Raw genomic sequence first — 18,904 nt, forward strand, 5'->3', positions numbered from 1 at the left:
GTTAAGTGGCCCTGGTTTCTATTCCTGGTACCCAAAATACATAAATGAGAAGGGAGGAAAGGAAAAAGGAAAATGGGTTGCTTTTTGTGAGGTTTATATGAAATAATACTTTGAAGATTACTAACATAATTCCTATACATGGATAGTCTGTAAATAGTATTTATCATTATATTGTTGAGAAAAATGCAATGTGATGATAAAGAACAGATTCAGAAAAAAATATTCCAAGTGCTTGTAATAGGGCCCATATTACTGTGAACTGGGTAGCTTATAAACAGACATGAGAAATTTGTTTCTTACAGTCTGGGAGCTGTGATATCCAAGATCAAGTTGCCAGCAGATTCCATGTTGATTCACCAATGGCACCTCCTCTCTGTGTCCTCACATGGTGGAAAGGGACAGGCAGCTCTCTTAGACTTTTTATCATTCATTCATTCATCTTTTGGTACTTGGGATTGAACCCAGGGGCACTTCACCAGTGAACTGCATGACCCAGCACTTTTATTTTTATTTTGTGACAGGGTCACAAAGTTCACAAGTTCACAAAGTTCCAGCTAGCCTGGAACTTTGCAATCCTCCTGCCTAAGCCCTGAGAATTGCTGGGATTTCAGGCATATGCCAACATGCCCAGCTCCGGGGCTTTTATATAAGAGGCTCTGCCCTCATGATCTAGTCACCCCCATCCCCCAAAGATCTTACCACCTCCTAATACTGTACATTGAGGATTAGGGAACACACACATTCAGACCATAGCAATTACTCTCCAGCAATCACTTTGGAGCCACCAGAGTTTTGGCCACTGAGTCCATAACTTTGGATTTCAGTGCATAGCAGGTAATCAAGATATTTCCAGAATTCTGAAACGAATGACATGGATATAACCATGACTGAGTGTTGTTGGGAGTGGTTGTTCATAGAAGTGATCCGTTTCCAATCCATAAAACTAATTACATGCTAATTTTTATGTTCTTTTATTTCCTAGGATAAGTAATCATCCAGTCTTTGGTTAATGCATTTGCCTCAGGGTAGAAGTAAAGCATTTTTAGAAACATTCCTCCTCTCTCATATGTTATTGAGTTATAGAAATGCCCCTAGTTGTTTTCATTTACATGGCTAAAGGGTTGCTTTCAACTTAAAAAATATTAGAAAATTCCCTGCCTTTGCTCCCCTTTTCCCTTTGAATATCAATAGTATCAGCAAAATGGACAAATCTACCAACTCAATGGACAGTTCAGGAGGGAAATTGGGAATAGCATTTATTTAATTTGCAGAGAGTCCTTGATTATCAATTCTCCATAGAATATTAGACCTGAATTCAAATCTCAAATTCACCTATGACCAACTTTGTAACCTTGAACAAGCTACAAATAAATCCTTTCTGAGCTTAAAGTTCCACATACATTGTATAGGATGTCTACAATAAATACACAATAAGAGGGCAGTTACTTCTTTCAATGGCATGTTGAACAGGTACACTCAGCAGACACACACTATGGAAGAGGTAGGTATATGCCCAGACCTTAGTTTGAAGTTTGGATACAAGGAAGAATGAATGGGAGAGGTTTCTTCTCACCATCTGAAAGAATTTGTGAACTTGAGAAATCATTCTGTAATTTTGGATCAGCTGTGGTAGAGGCAGACATGGGGAAAGAAAGATTCCTTGAAGTGTCATTCTTTTCTGCCATCTTGGATTTTGATTGCAGACATGACAATAAAGTTAGGAATGAGCCTAGAGTCTGAAAAGCAAGGACTCAAAGACAAAGGGAGAAACCCTCTTCTGAAATGCTGTTATCATGGGGAAGAGTGGCCATGCTGTTTTTGTCTGGCTAGTACAATGGAAGTACACACACACACATCCAGTTATCCGTTGCTTAGCATAACATTCACAATTTCCCTTGAGCAAAGCAGAAACAACATGGGGGGTATTTATGCCCAAGAGAGAAGAAGGACATTGTTCTGGACTGGAGCATTGTGCTTTATGGTGTTTTGTATTTTCTCTGTGCAGACAAGACTCATAGTAATAGTTGCATTTTCCTATATTGATATCCTTGGGCTTTGTTCAGTTCTTGAAATACTGGAAAGGCTTCATATATAGTCTTTGTGGTAATTCCCACAGCCTGAGCTTCTGCACCTGCTGCCTCTCTAGCCTCCAAATCATGCCAGAGTTGCAGAAAAGTCTGAAGTGAGGAAATCCACGGTTAGGGAGGCAGAAATGAAGCTCTTAGAGGATTTTCATTGCATAGACAGCAAGAAAAACAAAAACTGTAAGTAGACTTGCAGTACGACTCAACTATCTGTTCCATGATCCTTCCTTAACTTAAAACCTAGGAGTGAAACATGTAATTAGCCCTGGAGAAGAGGGGACAGGTCCCTGATCACATTCACTATTAAAACTGAGAGGGGATCTGTGTTTGACCTCCAGGATATAAGAATTACTCTTTCTAGGGCTCTTCTCTGGACCACCCATCAGCAACCCTGGACAGGAGGAAGGTGACCAGTACTTACCACCTTCCCTCACTGGCATTTTATCTGTGCACATCATGCTCAGATCATAATGATTCTTAATTTTTGCTAAGGGGGAAGTGTCTTAGACCAAGCTCGGGAACCAGAGGGCTTCCCACTCTCCAGGGAGTGGCATCAATCAGTGCCAATAAAAAGGGCTTTGGCAAAGACATAGAATGGGATTTAAAAAGATGTCATTGAGTCATACTTGGACCCCTAGCTCCTACCAGATCAGAAATAGTCCAGTTCCCAAAACTCTAAGTAGCAGGTTCAATGGTGGCCCCTAAAAGATATGTCAACTCCTTAGAATCTACAAATGTGAGCTTTGAAAAAAGGGACTTTGCAGATGGAATTGTTAAGGATATTGAGACCTTTAGGAGATCATCCTGAATTATCCAAGTGGGCCCAAAATCCAATGACAAGTGTTCTTACAAAAGACAACACAATCAGTAAGTGGGCAAAGGAACTAAGCAGACTTTCTCAAAAGAAGAAATACAGTCAACAAATATATGAAAATATGTTCAAAGTCTCTAGCAATTAGAGAAATGCAAATTAAAACTACATTGAGATTTCATTTCACTCCAACCAGAATAGCAATTATCAGGAATACAAGTAACAATAAATATTGGCAAGGATGTGGGGAAAGGGTACACTCAATACATTGTTGGTGGTACTGCAAATTAGTGCAACCTCTCTGGAAAGCAGTATGGAGATTCCTGAAAAAACTAGTAATTTAACCACTATTTGACTAAGTTATCCCATTCCTACGTGTATATCCAAAGGATTTAAAATCAGCATACTACAGTGATACAGCCACATCCATGTTTATAGCAACCTAGATATAGGTTCAACAGATAAATGGATAAAACAATTGTGGTATATATACACAGTGGAATATTATTCATCCATAAAGAATGACTTTGATATTTGCTGGTAAATGAATGGGTCTGGAGACTATCTTGCTAACTGAAATAAGCCAATCCCCAAAACCAAAGGTTCAAATGTTTTCTCTGATATGTGGAAACTAACCCACAATAAGGCATAGGGAGGAAAAATAGAAGTTCAGAGGATTAGTCAAAGGAGAATGAAGGAGTTGAGGGGGGAATAAGAGTAGGAAAGACAGTGGAAAGAATCTGGCATAACTTTCCTATGCACGTGTATGTATTCAACAGAGTGAATCCCACCATTGTGTACATTCACAAGACTGGGGACCTAATTAAGATACATGTCATCCAGGTATAGTTTTATCAACATGAACTCCACTGTCACGTATAACTAAAAAGAAGCAATGAGAGAAAAAGAACCCCCCCCCCACACACACACACACACAGAGCTGAGGGGAAGGGGGAAGAGAAACGAGGAGGCATGTGATGACAGAGACGGAGATTGGCAGGATTGCCATGGGCAGCAGCTAGGAGCCAGGCATGGAATGGATTCTTCCTGAGCCTCTGGGGCCTGCATGTCCCTGCTGGGTTCTGTTTGTTCCTGACCTCCAGAAGTGTTGAAAGATTAAAGTGTTGTTGTCAGCCACCCAGTTTCTGGTCATTTGTTCTGGCAGTGACTGGAAACTAATGTGACATATGTTGGTGATAGGGTTAAAGTTGGGGAGTGGACCATAAGCCGAAGGAGATTCTCAAAGATTTTTTTTTTTTTAGAAAAATCCTGTTTACAGTTATGTGTAGCTATGCTAGGGATGTGTTTTATCTTTCTGTATAAACTCTAATCCCTTTTTATTAATATGCCAGAGGAAAGAAAAAGCCTACTTCCATCATCTTTCCCTAAAAATTAAAAAATTATAGGCAAGGAGCATGACTCCTCAACACATATTGGGGGCTTTCTCTGCTCCCCTTTCCTTAGCATTTCTGCCCCTCTACAGCTCAGATCGATGTATAACGTGTTCATTTGTTTCCTGAACCTCATTTTGCCATCTTAAGCTCTCTGAGCCTTGCTTCTCTGCACAGAGGGCAAGAGGGAAACATAACCAAGGAAACGTGGTACATTTCTTGTTCTATTATCTTTCCTACCAAAATGGAAACTCTCTCAAATCTTATCTCTGCTGTAACAAACCTTCGGTTCACAGGAAGCCCACTGGCTCCAAGAGATCACCTTCTGCGGTGGCACCTCACAGAGGCCCCGAAATATCGATTTTTAAGTCAAGCCAGCACATGAGATAAATATTTTAACTACCATTTTATTTTCATCCAGGCTAAGGGACAATTGAGAAACGTTCTATTCTAAGTACATAGCCCAGAAAGCGTGGAAGGGTTGTGGATGCCATTGTTTTGAAGTTAGCCTGTCAGTCATCGTGATTGAAACATAACCCCAGTGGCTTCCACAAGTGCAATAAAATGCTTCGCAAAGGGTTGCAGAATTGTAGGATGTAATAAAGTCCGCTTAGCTTCATTTCCAATGCCGCAGAGTCCTAGAGAACGAGGCCCATTTCCTTATGCCTTGGGATTTGTTTGAGTTACTTTCATGCCTGGAAATGACAGAACATAAAAACAGACATTTAGTTAGAACCAGTAGCATTTTTTGAGTCATGGCAATAAACAAAATATAAGTTTGTTTACTGCTAATCTGTTAGATTGCCGTTAACATTTTATAAGAGGTCATATTTATGTGGCAGATTCCATGAAATAGATAGATTTCAGCCCTGCCGATGCCTATACGGGCTGGGTCCCCACGTTTTCTGTGTCCTCTGCCCACAGTCGACGCCATCAAGGTCAGCTGCGTGGTGTTTGAAGAATCTGTGTTGTTGATAACAGAGCTTATATACAAATGAAACCAATCCAGACCTCTGTTTATTCATTAAGAATGGGTTTCCACACAACCATTGTCAGAATTACCTGCAGAGCTTGTTAGAAACAGAACTCTGTGCCCCACATTCTGACTTAGCAGTTCTGGACGGAGGCCCAGGAATCTTTTAATTTTTCTCTTTTTGGGTACTGAGGATTGAACCCAGGGGCTCTTAATCACTGCACCACATTTCCAGCCTGCCTTTGTTTTGGATATTTTATTTAGAGACAGGACCTCGCTAAGTTGCTGAGGCTGGCTTGGAACTCCCCATCCTCCTGCCTCAGCCTCCCCAGCGCTGGGATTACAGATGGATGCCACAGTGCCCCACAGGAATCTGTGTTTTTAAACAAGCTCTCCAAAAGAGTCTGAGGAACTCAGGCCATGGATTTGAGGAATTATGCAAGCAGAATCAGCTCTTTTTCAAGGCCAACCAGTGTGTCTTATGCACATGGGCCAGGCCTACAAACATGAAACTCACAGAGTTAAAAAGTGAGGGTGAAGTTCTTTCATCTTGCAATCAGGCAGTGCCTTGGAGGTCTGATGGTGTAGAGTCCATACCATTTCATAGCTGTCACCCCAACCCTCTTGCAACCTTAGACTCTAGGCCTCCATTACTAGTATCAGATAAATGGGCACAGTAAGTTCCTGCCCTTGCTAGCCCTCATGCTCAGAGCAGAGTAATTACAGAAAAGAAAATGAAGTAGGAGTGGGGAGAAAGATCATCGTGGGTCATATTTCATAAAATTAGGGGAAGATTGAAAGAAAGGGCACTAGGAGAACTGTGGAGCAGCCATCATGTGTGTGACAAATGAAGAGATTTTGAGAAATATTGTTGAGAAGCACAAATAGATTTCCTCTTGAGTGTTTTTTCAAGAGATTTCAGACAACATTTAAATTGCTTTTCATATATCGTCTGCCATTTGTGGCTTGGAGTGCGGCACTGCAGACACAGAGGGAGAAGTTGTGGTGTGAAGATCCTCTGCTTGCTTCAAGGGTGTAGTTAAGGACATCCTCAACCGAGGCCCATTCAGAGCCACCTTGGGGAGGTCACTCACTTTAGCCACTAGTGCATGGAGAAAGATTCTAGTGAAAATCCAGCAGTATGCTTTTTCTACACTTTAGTAACAGAAAGTAAGGGCAGGCCATCTCTTTGAATTAAATCTGGTCCATTTGGGGATCTAGAACATAGAGGCCGGGTCATGTCTGCTTTTAACTCACACCAGGAAGGTCTTGTCTGAGCTTAGGATGTCCTCCCTTCAGGCCCTCTGGTGGCTGTAGTGAGAAGTGCACTGTGGAGTGTATGTAGTAGCCAATTTGCCCCCTGGAGAAGAGGACTTGTCTTATTCCCATTTGTCACAGGATCATCCTCTGTTGTACCCAGGGCCACCCACCTTGCCTGGAGATCCAGGTCATCTTCCCATCATTCATCATTGCCCTTGTCCTTGAACAATATTGACTTTGAGTCAGAGGCACCTGTGCAGGGCTGAAAATGGATGTGCCCTTTCTATCCTCCGCCTTGCCTGTCTGCAGCAGATTTATGTCTTAGAGAAGTTTCCCTGGTTTTATTTTCGGTCTCCTGAATACTGTGACCCTGCACTAGTTCCCTGTAATTTCTGAATCTATGCGAAGGCCTCAGTCCACACCTGAGGAGGCTCTCTGTCGGTCTACTCACAATCTTCTGAGACTCCTCCTTTAACACAGCTTTCACGTCCAAGTGTCTACCTTGCTCCTCAGAGCTCTGTCTACCCCAGTTTTGTTTGCCCATCTGGCCTGGAGGCTCATGGGAAACGGAGTCTTCCTTTCATGCCAGAGCACACTGGATGGACCCGGGGGGCTTCATGTGAGAAGGTGTGAGTGTGAAGTCCAGGTGCCTCCTTTCCTAGCTGAGCATCCCTAGGTGCTTTAGAGAGAACGGAGTGCAGCAGCATAAGCACGCACAGCCATGCCTAGGGCATTATATTGCTCACTGTGTGTCACCTTCTGTGGTAGTCATTATCACTTTTTCATCCAGTGTCATAGCAAGAGAAGATTTAGGACTCGGTTACCCCATGAATGATTCTGCAGCGTTACTGCCGAGGGTGCAGCTGGCAGTACTTCTTCATAGCTGTAGCTTCCTTCAATATCAGCTTTAGAATTGAAGGCAGAGCTGTTGAAGGATATCTGCTCATCATCAATGAAAAGATTTACCGAAATGCAAATAAGGTTCCCAGGAAAGTATGAATAGGTGACTCAATGGTTCTGCCCTCAGAGTGCTTCCAATCCACATCACACATGGTGAGGCCAGAGAGTAGATAACCAGGCCAAGTAGGCAGGACAGAATGTGTGGGCCTCTCGCTGTGATTGCCCAAAGTTTGATCGCTGTGAACATTCCTGCTTGAGAATTTTCCATTAGTTCCGAGTTCTGAATGGACATAGTGGCAGATTAACTGTCCTCCTCCTTCTGCCATCACCAGCAATATGCTTGAGGAATAATAGGTAACATTTGGCAGCTCATGATCAGGGGTCTGTTTTCCAGAGTAGCAAAGGACAGCAGAAGGAAGGCTCTATTGCTCTGGATAATACAAAAGATTTTCAGAGAGGAAGGCTTTGAATTTAGAAGGAAAAATAAAATGTCTGATGAAGGAACTTCTAGCTGTTTATTTTCCTTTTTATTATTTCATTATATTTTCTTTTTATAATTATTTTCTTTTTTTTAATTAATCTGCTACTATGCCCTTTTCTTTTTTGTTGCATCATTAAAAGACATTGTGTATAAATTTATGGGATTCACTGTGATATTTCCATAATTGCATATATCAGGCATCCATCATGGCTTCTACCCTTCTTCCACACTGATCTGCCTCTTCCTCTGGTCCCTCTTCTACTTTCAGATCTTTTCTTTTCAATTTCCACATATATGCAAGAGAACCTGCAATACTTGTCTTTGTGCCTTGTTGCACTGAACATGATGTCCTCTAGTCCCATCCATTTTGCTGCAAATGGCAGAATTTTGTTCTTTGTGGCTGGGCAATACTTCATTGTGTATATATAATACAGTATTTTATTTATCCATTCATTTGTTGATGGGCACCAAGGTTGATTCCATATCTTAGCTATTGTGAATAATGTTGCAGTAAATGTGTGCATCAGGTATCTCTTTTATATGCTGATTTCGTTTCCTTTGGATATGTACCCAGGCGTGGGATAGCTGAACCATATAATAGTTCGTTTTTTAGGTTTCTGAAAATCCTCCATACTGTTAACCATAGTGACTGTGCTACTTTACATTTCTGCCAGCAATGTCTGAGGGCTCTTTTTCTTCTCCACATCCTCTCTAGAAAATTTTATCTCTTTTTATAATAACCATCTAATTGGTGTGAAATGGAGCCTCATGATTTTGAGTTGTAGTTCCCTGATGGCTAATGGTAGTTTTCCATATATTTTTTGGCCAGTTATATTTCTTTTGAGAAGTATTTATGCGGATTATTTATCCATTTTGAAAAGTGAATTACTTATTTTTTGTTGTCGTTATGTGTTTGAGTTCTTTTTGGCTATTAATCCACTATCAGATGAATAGCTGGCAATTATTTTCTGCCATTCTGCAGGTTGTCATTTTACTCTGCTGATTGTTTCCTTTCCTGTGCAGAAGCTTTTAAGTTTGATGTAATCCCGCTGTTAGTTCTTGCTTTGTTTCCTGTGCTTTTGGGACCCTATCTAGAAAATGCTTTCCTGTACCAATATCTTAAAGTGTTCCCCTATGTTTTCCTCTAGTTTCAGAGTTTCAGGTCTTACATCAAGGTCTTTGACCTATTTTGAGTGGATTGTTTTACAGGGTATGACAGAGGTCAAGTATGAATCTTCTATGTGTGAATATCCAGTTTCCCCAGCATCATTTGATGAAGAGGCTGTCATTTCTTTAGGGCATGTTTTTGGCACCTTTAGTGGGACTCAGTTGACTGTAGACAGTGTATTTATTTCTGAGTTCTGCATCTGTACCATTGGTCTACATGTCTTTATGCCAATACCATGCTGTTTTTATTAGTATGACTCTGTGATGTGTCTTAGAGTCAGGTATTGTGATGCCTCCAGATTTGCTCTTTTGGCTCAAAATTGCTTTGTCTGTATGAGGTCTTTAGCCCTGCCATATGAATTTTTTTTTTTTTTTCTGTGAAGAATGTCATTGGTGTTTTGATGGGGATTGCTTTGACTCTGTAGATCACTTTAGGTAGAATGGACATTTTTAACAATATTAAAACAATATTCTATGAACATTCAATAGTCTACGAACAACATTCTTTCTACCTTCTAGTGTCTCCTTCAATTTCTTTCTTCAGTATTTTCTTATTTTTATGTTAGAGAACTTTTACATCCTTAGGATTACTCCAATTTTTTTTTGTTTGTTTACATGAGCATGGCTATTTTGAATGGAATTGCTTTCCTGATTTCTTTCTCAGCGAATTAATTATTGGCATGTAGAAAATCTACTGATTTTCGTGTGATGATATTGTATCCTGCTACTATATTGAATTCATTTATCAATACTTAGTCTTTTGGTGGAATCTTTAGATTTTTCTATATATAAATTCATATCATCTTCAAACAGGTACTTCCTTTGTTCCTATTTATATACCTTTTATTTCTTTCTCTTGCCTAATTGCTCTGGCTAAAATTTCTAGTACTAAATTGAATAAGAGTGGTGAGAATAGACACCCTTGTCTTGTTCCCAGTCTTGGAGGAAATGTTTTCAGCTTTCCCCTTTCACTATGATGTTGGCTGTTGGTTCAGCATGTTGAGGTATGATCCTTCTCTACCTCGTGTGTCCCAGGCTTTTAGCATGAAGCTATGTTGGATATTTTTCAAATGCTTTTTTGGCATCTGTTGAGATGATCATATAATTTTTATCTTTCATTCTATTATGTGATGTAAATAAGTTTTGTGTAAGGACTATAACCTTTTCATTCATCTCTCCTTGAAACCTTCAGGAAAGTCTTTGAAGTTGTTTTGTGTTTTCTTGTATTGTTTAATGGCTATAGGGTAAAATCAAAGGGGCCAGTCCACATGAACCCTGCTGACTTCTCCTTGAACTTGCACGTGTCACTGTGCTAGTCAGCTTTCCATAGATGAAATAAATTTCCAAGAAAACCAAATTATAAAGAGGGAAGATTTCTTTTGGCTCATCGTTTGGAGGTTCTAGTGCCAGATCAGTTGGCCCCATTGCTTTGGGCCTATGGCGGCATATCACAGTGAGAGCATGAAGCAGAGCAAAACCAATTGCCTCATGGTTGGGAAGTGAAAATGAGGAGGTGAACAGGGTTCCATAATCTACTCCAATCCCCTCCCCTCAGGGACCAAAACCTCCCACTAGGCTCCACCTCTTAAATGGCCCACCACCTCCCGGATAGCCCAGGCTGGGGACCAGGTTTTTAGCACATGGGCCTTTAGAGAATATTCCAGCTCCAAACCACAGTAGACACCAAGCTCCATAAAGTCCTTCTCCACAAGATCTGTTTGCATGCAAGACAAAACCCAAAACCTTTTTACTATGTGTGCACATGAGGGAGGCTGCTATCTCCTTCTCCATATTACCAGAGCCCCAGCGAAAGAGGGCCCCCTCTTCTTGAAGCTGAGGAAATAGACCAATGTCTCCCTTCTTCTCTAGGTGAATCTGGTTGGGAGTTTCCCACAGTCAATACAACTTGGTCCAATGTGAAAGGGAGGCTGGGGACCATAAAAACTCATGTGGTCTTCCTTCTTTAAGGTCTTGTTTCTATACTTGGCTGCTCATTGGAATCAATTAGGGATATTATTTAAAAAATAAAAAAGTGCTATGCAGCCAGCCATCTCACCCCTACAGATTCTTATCAACTGGTGTGCCTGGGCCTCTGGAGGGAAACATTGAACTTGGTGGTGATGAATCACAGACCTGTATCCCCCTTGATCCCCTTTCAAAGTGAATTTCCAACACAATGCTCCAAGTGCCCAGAGGCCATCCCAATGCTAGAGACAGATTTCAGTTGCTGATATTCAACTTCTAGTAAGGTTGTCCTCACTCTTAGTGGAGCCACATGAAGGGGACCATTGTTGTCTTTCAAAGGTAGTGCCTCTTGCCCATGAGGATTAGTATGACCTTTTTTGTTTCCCTACTAGGGATGACACAGAAATGGTCTTAAAATGAAGGAACCACACTCACCAGTAACACATAACAGACAGACTAACATGAAACTTCTCTTTGACGACTCTCTCCACTTAAAAGTAACTCGACTGAGTTCCTCGGAGGCTAGGGAGACAGGCAGAGCAGCCACAAAAGTCATTCTGATCACATGGAAAACAAGGTGAGCAATTTTCTAAGGGCAGGCACCCCTGACCTCTGCTTTTCAGCTTTTTCTTAATAAACTGGTCTCAGAAATTGGACCACAAAAGCCGCAGGTGGCAATGTCTTATAGTAAGTGGGTAGAGGAAGAGGGTGAGGGAGAAATGGCAAGGATCAGAGAACCACTCTGATTGTATCTCTGAGGCAATGCAATTATGCTTCCATCTAGAGATAGGAAGGGGTTACCCGTAAGTGCAGCAGCCAGAAACCTAGCAGTGTACAGATGGACTCGAGAGTGCAGACAACTTCCCAGCACATTTTCTAACTCGAACCTATTCCTCTGTGGCAAGCCTCACATGCTGGTAACAACACAACGCCCTGCAGTGAGAGAGTGTTAATTAACTTCCTGTTAAACAGGGTCCACTTCCCCAATCCACTCTGTTGCCTCCTTGGGGGCCCAGGAAATATCTCTGGATATCACCTGGCCAGTCCTTTGGGCTCAGGGTACAGACATCTGGTCTCCAGCAAAATTGGGTCTCACCCCTAACTGTCCTTTAGAGTGACCCCCGATTTAGCTTTATCAGTTTTCTCTTGGAAGGGACAAATCAAATTCTAAGACTTGCAAGCATACAAAAAAAGATGATTCGAAAGCTTGTAGCTGTGAATGTTCTATCCTGGCCCCACGGGACTTGGCACCTCTGCAAGTGAAACTGCCTATACTTTGAACTTGATTGTGGGATGAGGAGGCAGAACAGGGCAAACCCACGGCTAGAAAACTTGGGTGTTTTCTTGAGACCCTCTTTAAGCCTAGGCTCTGTCTTCTGTTTGCTACTTACATCCCCTTCTCGCTGTCTGTGCCCAGGCCCAGCGAGGACTCTCTGATGGGGCTTATGAAGAGCACACTTTATTTGTCTCCAAATCTTCAGCTGATATTACTCTTCTCTGCAACTCAGTCAAAATGAAAAAGGATTACTTTATATTTACTTGCATCTTTCATGAGAGAAACTAATTTTGAGAAAGTCCCTACAATGGAAAACACTTTTCCTTCCTTCAGACCCTGCAAATGGGCAAAGGAAAAGCTAAAAGACATGCATGCTTTGTCATCTGCTTTCTCTGACAGCTTCTTCTTATCGTGCTTTTGAGGGTGACCTTCCTCTAGCACATTCCTTAGCTCGAGCCTGTACTCTTCTCTTATAATGGAATTTAGAGCTGAGCACGAAGCAGGCTACCTTTGATAATTAATGGCTCTGAGAGTTTGCTGAGTGTGTTATTTAATTAATGGCACTTGTGTCTGGAGTGTGTACAACTCTGTAGTTGAATGGAAGGCATATTTGCTGAAGGATTATAGACACATACTCAAAGATCATCACATTGCAAATTTGTTGGGGTTCAGCACTTTTAACAGCCTAATGGAGTTATTATATGTATTTTTTTTCTTCTTTGCCATTTAAAAGGTACTGATGTTGGTGTCATTATATTCTTTCTGCTTTGTACGTGAGCCCAGATTACAATACAAAAATATCCTTGAGTTCACGGATAAAAGTCTATTACCTGGAATATGACCTTCTATCAAAAATCAAAAGAAGAAACCTTAAATGTTGTATATTGGGTGTGAAATGGATGGTCAGATAAGTTATGATCAACTTCAGTTCCTTGCAAATAGGTCAACCTGAGTTTTGATCAAATTCTATTTGGGACCAAAATCTCAAGGGTTGAAAAGTTGCAAGAAAACATAGCCATAGGCTACCAGCAAGAGAGAGTACTTCACACCAGCATGCTGTTCCTGAGACTCTGGTTCTTAGAATGAAATACAAATAATGCAGAGCTGGACATACACAAAAGCCTTCTGGACACTCATCCCATCTAGAAGCCTCCTCATGGAAATCTCCCCAGCCCTGTCTCTTTTTTGTGTGGGTGTTTAGAAAGAGTACAAATATAAAATGTCTGGATATGAGCTGTTTTCTGGCACTGTGTGTATCTGGACCACTTATGTCCCCTCTCTGGACCACAGAGAGACAGTTGTAAAACTGTTTTACAAAGTTTTGTCCTTTGTAAAATAATAGTTTGCATTATATGGTCTTTAAACTCCCCCCTAGGCCAAAAATGCTCAGGGTCTAATTTTTCTCAGTAGGGACATCAAAATTGACAACACCACTGGTAGGAGAGATAGTTGATCATCACTCAGTTTTGAGGCCTGAGGGTTATGTTTTCCCATAAAGGACCCCCAAGAATATGGAGGGGGCTAGAGAGCCAATCCATTCACTAAAGCCTATCCAGGTGGCCCAGAACACAGAGTAGGGCAGCGGCTAGGATAGAAGGAAATAGGGATACTACTTTAGATGGGGGCACTTAGGGAAGGCCTTTCTGAGCAGGTGACATTTGAGTTAAAACATGAATGGAGGAAAGGAGAGGGGAACATTCTAAGCAGAAGGGGACAAATAGTGCTATCAAAGCCCTGAGTTTGGACATTGTTTGATGTGATCCAGTAACAGAAAGCAGGACTCTCAGAGAGAGTTGGGGCTTGGCATGGCAGGTGCGACGGGACTGCATGCTGATTCTTTTGTTGTGGCCTTCAGGGTCTCACGGGATCAGGGCCTAGCTGGCTCTGCAAAGTGCAGTGGAGGGACAAGACCTGGTTTTCCATTTAAAGGATCGTAATCTTTACACATTTTCTATTTTATTGCGTTCATTATCTTGTGTGACCTTGGGTGAATTTGAGGGTATAGGTACATATTTTAAGAGTCATAGTCAACAGTTTATGCATGACATCCTATATATAGATAAGTGACATTTTTAACTGGAGTATCATGCAATCTTAGAATGAGGGGACTTCTTCGATTTTATTGAAAATACTTTTAAATTTGTGCACTCCTTTTATTTTCACTGAGTCTCGTTCTTTTAAAAGATTAAATTAAAGCTAACCCTACACAAAATTTTCCATCTTTAAGGGAAAAAAAAATGTGCTTTGAGAGTTAATGGATCCTTGAGAGTAAGGAAGCAAGACTTTGATAGGGATATCAAAGATAAAGGCTGATTTGCTATGTTAGGCATACTCTTTATTACAAACTGATAATTCCAGAATCTTCAGGAACCACCAGAGAGATGGGATAAGAAGGGAAAGCATTCTACCAGCCGCCCAGAGCTCCACAGAGCCAGGACTAGCCTGCTGCCTGTTAGAAGGCTCCCATTTCTTGAAACTGTGACTCTGGCTTATCATTTCTAATCAAAAAGTGATTTGAGCAACAACGTGGGCTTTTATTTCTTCACAGTAATACCCTACCATCAATTTTCAACCCAGAATGCCAGCAGTTCTAAATTTTGCAGGCCTCAATGAATCAAGATGTGGAGCTTTAGCAGAGGAAAATTGGTAAGAACATCTAATTAAATTCAAAGTCATTTTAAAGGAATGAAAATGATCTGCCAGTTTTTATGGACCTTCTTGACCTAAAGATATCTGCTGGCGGGAAGAGAATCCTCAATTGGGTTCTTTTAATGCTTTAATTATTACACGATCTATCATCTTATGCACTGACTTGCACTCTTTGAAAAATCTCTTAAATGCCCATTAAAATCGATTGGCTAATCCCGGACCATGAGGTGGCTCTTGGAGGGCATGTAATTGTGTGTGTGGGCACGGGGCAGGGGTTAGACATGACTGACACAGAGTCAACTATTTTATGGTGGGATAAGGGAACGCAATCATTTTGGTCACAGATATGGTTGACATTGTACCACTGACTTGCCCAGGACTCAGTTCCATATCCACTTGCTCTGGAACCGGATTCACTCTTTAGACTGACCATTAGCTCTTATAGGGCACAGGTGACTTTACCTACTATGTCTAAGATGGTGTTTGGCTCAAAATGAGAAGATCACAAAACATAGTGATTGAATTCTAGAACATCAAGTTTCAAATCTTCTACAGGAAGGCCAACAATCTATGCCCCTGTTGCAGCCAAGTTTCATTTGATAGCAAGTAAACCCCATATGAAATAAGAATAAGATAAGAAATGACTTACTGCCCTATTAACTATGAAGAATTGGTGGGTGTTGAAATTCAGACGACTGCCTCCTCTCCTCTACCTCTTGTCTCCCTTTACTTTGCAGGCTGTCCCTGCCTCTGGCTTCTCCCAGTCATAAGCAGGATGACTTGTAACTTTAAGTTTTCATTACCCCAGGTGAGAGGTTAATGCTCCCAGAGCTGGTGAATATCTCTGATTGGCCAGGCTGGGGTCACATGCCCAGAACTGTGGTTTTTGGCTGGGAGTGACTGACAGTTCCAAACTCAAATGTCAGCAACATCTTATGGTTATGTTGACTGGATCACATGACCAACACAAAGACCCCAAGGATGGGGATCACCAAATGCTGACTTTGTTTCTCAAGTTAGTGGGGAAGCAAGAGTACAGTGTATATGGAACTTCAACTTCACTGAATAGAGCTTGCCTTCTGTTAGCTAGGGTTTATTCAGAGGAGGATGTTTCTAAATAGAGATCCACCATTTTTAGTGCAAAGGTAAATGTGGGCTCCAGATTCAGACTGCTTGGACTTGAACCTTGATCTCCACATATAACATGAGGCAAATCACATATAACCTGGGGCAAGTCACACAGCTGCCTTCAACCTCAGTTTCTGCTTCTGAAAATGAGGTAATACTAGAAAGATGTTGTAGGGTTTAACTGAGATGAAATCTAGAAAAATGATTGGCATAAGTTGCCTGTGGTAAGCTCTTTTTAAGTAACATCATTAAGAATTATTATTAATAATAAAATGCCCTCTCTGCAGTGGCCTCCATTATTCTCTTCCTGAAATAAAGATTTGGTCGGCTAGTGTGGCCTCTGAAAGTCAGGGAGGCTGGCCAGGAGGAGGGGAATTGACTCTGATGTGTTAGCAGTGTGTCTGTAAAGATTACTGGCAGCAATTATTCTTCTTTTGTTTAAGTCTATTGTGGAATAATTAAATATCCAGCCTGCAATTAGATTGTACATTAAAGTTGGTCTCTTTTTTGCTACTCTTTCCTTAATGTAAAATTTTTCATTTATCTGATTTATTTTTTGTCCTCTTTATGGTAAAATATAACACATGCACACAGAAAAATGAAGACGATATATTTATAGTTTGCAGGATCAATATTAATGTAGCACATATCACCTCCCATGGCAAGGAACAGAACACTGCGGGCCCCCTTCCACTTTTCTACCCCAGTCCAAATTCCTCTTCAAAATCATAATCCTGTTCCTGCTTCCCCACCAAAGGTGACCATTGGCCTGATTTTAATGGTGATTGCTTCCTTGCTTTCCCTTATAATTTTGCCATCTACATGAACATATCTCTAAGCACTGTAATTTAATTTTGCCTGTTTTTGAACTTTATGTGAGGGCAATTACACAGTATGTATTCTATTATGTGTTTCTGTTGTTCCACATTCTTGCAAACACTTGATACAGTCAGTTCTTTTAAACTCTGACTATAGAGGTGGGCGGATTTGGTTATTTCATTGTGCTTTAAGTTACATTTCCCTGTTGGCTAAAGATTATTGGCCATTTCGATACCTATATATTGTGAAGTGCCAAAACAAGTTCTTTTGTATTTTCTGTGGGGCTGTTGACTTTTTCTTAGTGATATTTAAGGGCTCGTTGTTGTTGTTGTCATTGTTTTAAAATTATCTTCTGGACACTGTTCCTTTGTTGGATATATAGGTGGCAAATAGTTTCTTGATTTTGGGACTTGTCTTTTCTCTTTTAATTTTAATTGGTTCTTTTTAATTACACATGACAGAATCCATTTTTATATATTTATACAAGAATGGAATGTATCTTATTCTAAGTAGAATCCTAGTCTTGTGGATGCACATGATGATGAGATTCACTATGGTGTATTCATACATGTACATAGGAAAGTCGTGTCAGATTCTTTCCACTGTCTTTTCTTTTCCTATCCCACCTCCCTTCCCTTCATTTGCCTTTGTTTACTCCACTGAAATTCTATTCTTCTCCTTGTCCCCCTTATTGTGGTTCAGCTTCCACATATCAGAGAAAATATTTGACCTTTGGTTTTGGGGGATTGGTTTATTTCACTTGGCTTAAGTCTCCAGATCCAGCCATTTACCAGAGAATGTCATAAAGTCATTCTTCTGTTACATATATATACCACAATGTCTTTTCTTATTTACCTGTTGATGGGTTGGTTCTATAGTTGAGATACTGTGAATTGTGCTGCTATAAACACTTTTCTCCTTTCTTCATGATGTCTGCTTATGGGTTTATTTTTTTGTTTGTTTGTTTTGGTACTGGGTATTGAACCCAGGGGTACTTTACCACTGAGCTACATCTCTAGTTCTTTCTTATTTTTTATTTTGAGACAGGGTCTTGCTAAATTGCTTAGGGTCTCACTAAGTTGCCCATACTAGTCTCAAACTTGTAATTCTTGGGGCTGGGGTTGTGGCTCAGTGGCAGAGCTCTTGCCTAATGTGTGAGGCACTGGGTTTGACTTTCAAGACCACATGTAAATAAATTTTAAAACATAAAGGTCCATTGACAATTTAAAAATATTCTAAAAAACCTTGCAATTCTCCTGCCTCAGCTTTCCACATTGCTGGGATTATAGGCATGTACCACTGCACCCAGCTTCATGGTGTTTTTGGATGAATGCAATCTAATTTATGAATCTTTTTTTATCTTAGTAGTGCTTCTTGTGTCCTGGCTTAAAAGTCTTTCCCTAAAGCAAGATCATGGAGATACTCAGCTAAATTATCTTCAAAGCTTTATTGTTTAATACTTCATGTTTTCAATTATAATCTACCTGGAGTCAACGTCTGCATATGATGTGAGGTAGGGGTTCATTTTATTAGTTTTCCATATGGGTAACCATCTTTCCCAGAAATATTTATTGAAAAGACTTACCTTTCCCCAGAGCTCTCTGGTGTCATTTTTATCTTAAATCAAGTATTCATATATGCCTGGATCTGTTCCTGGGTCTTTTATTTTGCTCCATCAGTCTATTATCCTGTACCAATACCTCTGTAACCTTGTAGAGTAAGCCTATCAATGTTTCTGATCTTGTTCTTTGAAGAACCTCTAGCTACATTTCCATAAGCATTTTAGAATCAACTTGTCAGTTTTCACCAAAATCAAACCTATGAAAATTTAAATCTGAATTGCACTAAATTTATAGGTCAATTTGAGGAAAATTGAGTATTTATGAAATCAAGTCATTCATCACTCCATTTAATTTCTCTTTAATGCCTCTTAATAACACTTTATAGTTTTCTGTCTAGAAGATTACATATCTTTAATTGTTCCTAGGCATCTGATTTCT

The 18,904-nt window shown here is 40.5% G+C and overlaps 1 protein-coding gene across 15 annotated transcripts in view; it reads right to left on the minus strand.

Annotated features, from left to right (window-relative positions):
- Positions 1 to 4,676: 4,676 nt before the first annotated feature.
- FHIT (fragile histidine triad diadenosine triphosphatase) overlaps positions 4,677 to 18,904 on the minus strand; it is a 1,508,523-nt gene continuing 1,494,295 nt past the window's right edge. For all 15 annotated transcript variants that reach the window (XM_079114457.1, XM_079114456.1, XM_079114463.1 and 12 more), the window contains one exon: positions 4,677 to 4,981. The gene's annotated coding sequence lies outside the window, so the exon portion shown is untranslated. The remainder of the gene's footprint in view (positions 4,982 to 18,904) is intronic.

The sequence above is a fragment of the Sciurus vulgaris genome, assembly GCF_902686455.1.
Source record: "Sciurus vulgaris genome assembly, chromosome: 16".
Classification (NCBI taxonomy): Eukaryota; Metazoa; Chordata; class Mammalia; order Rodentia; family Sciuridae; genus Sciurus; species Sciurus vulgaris.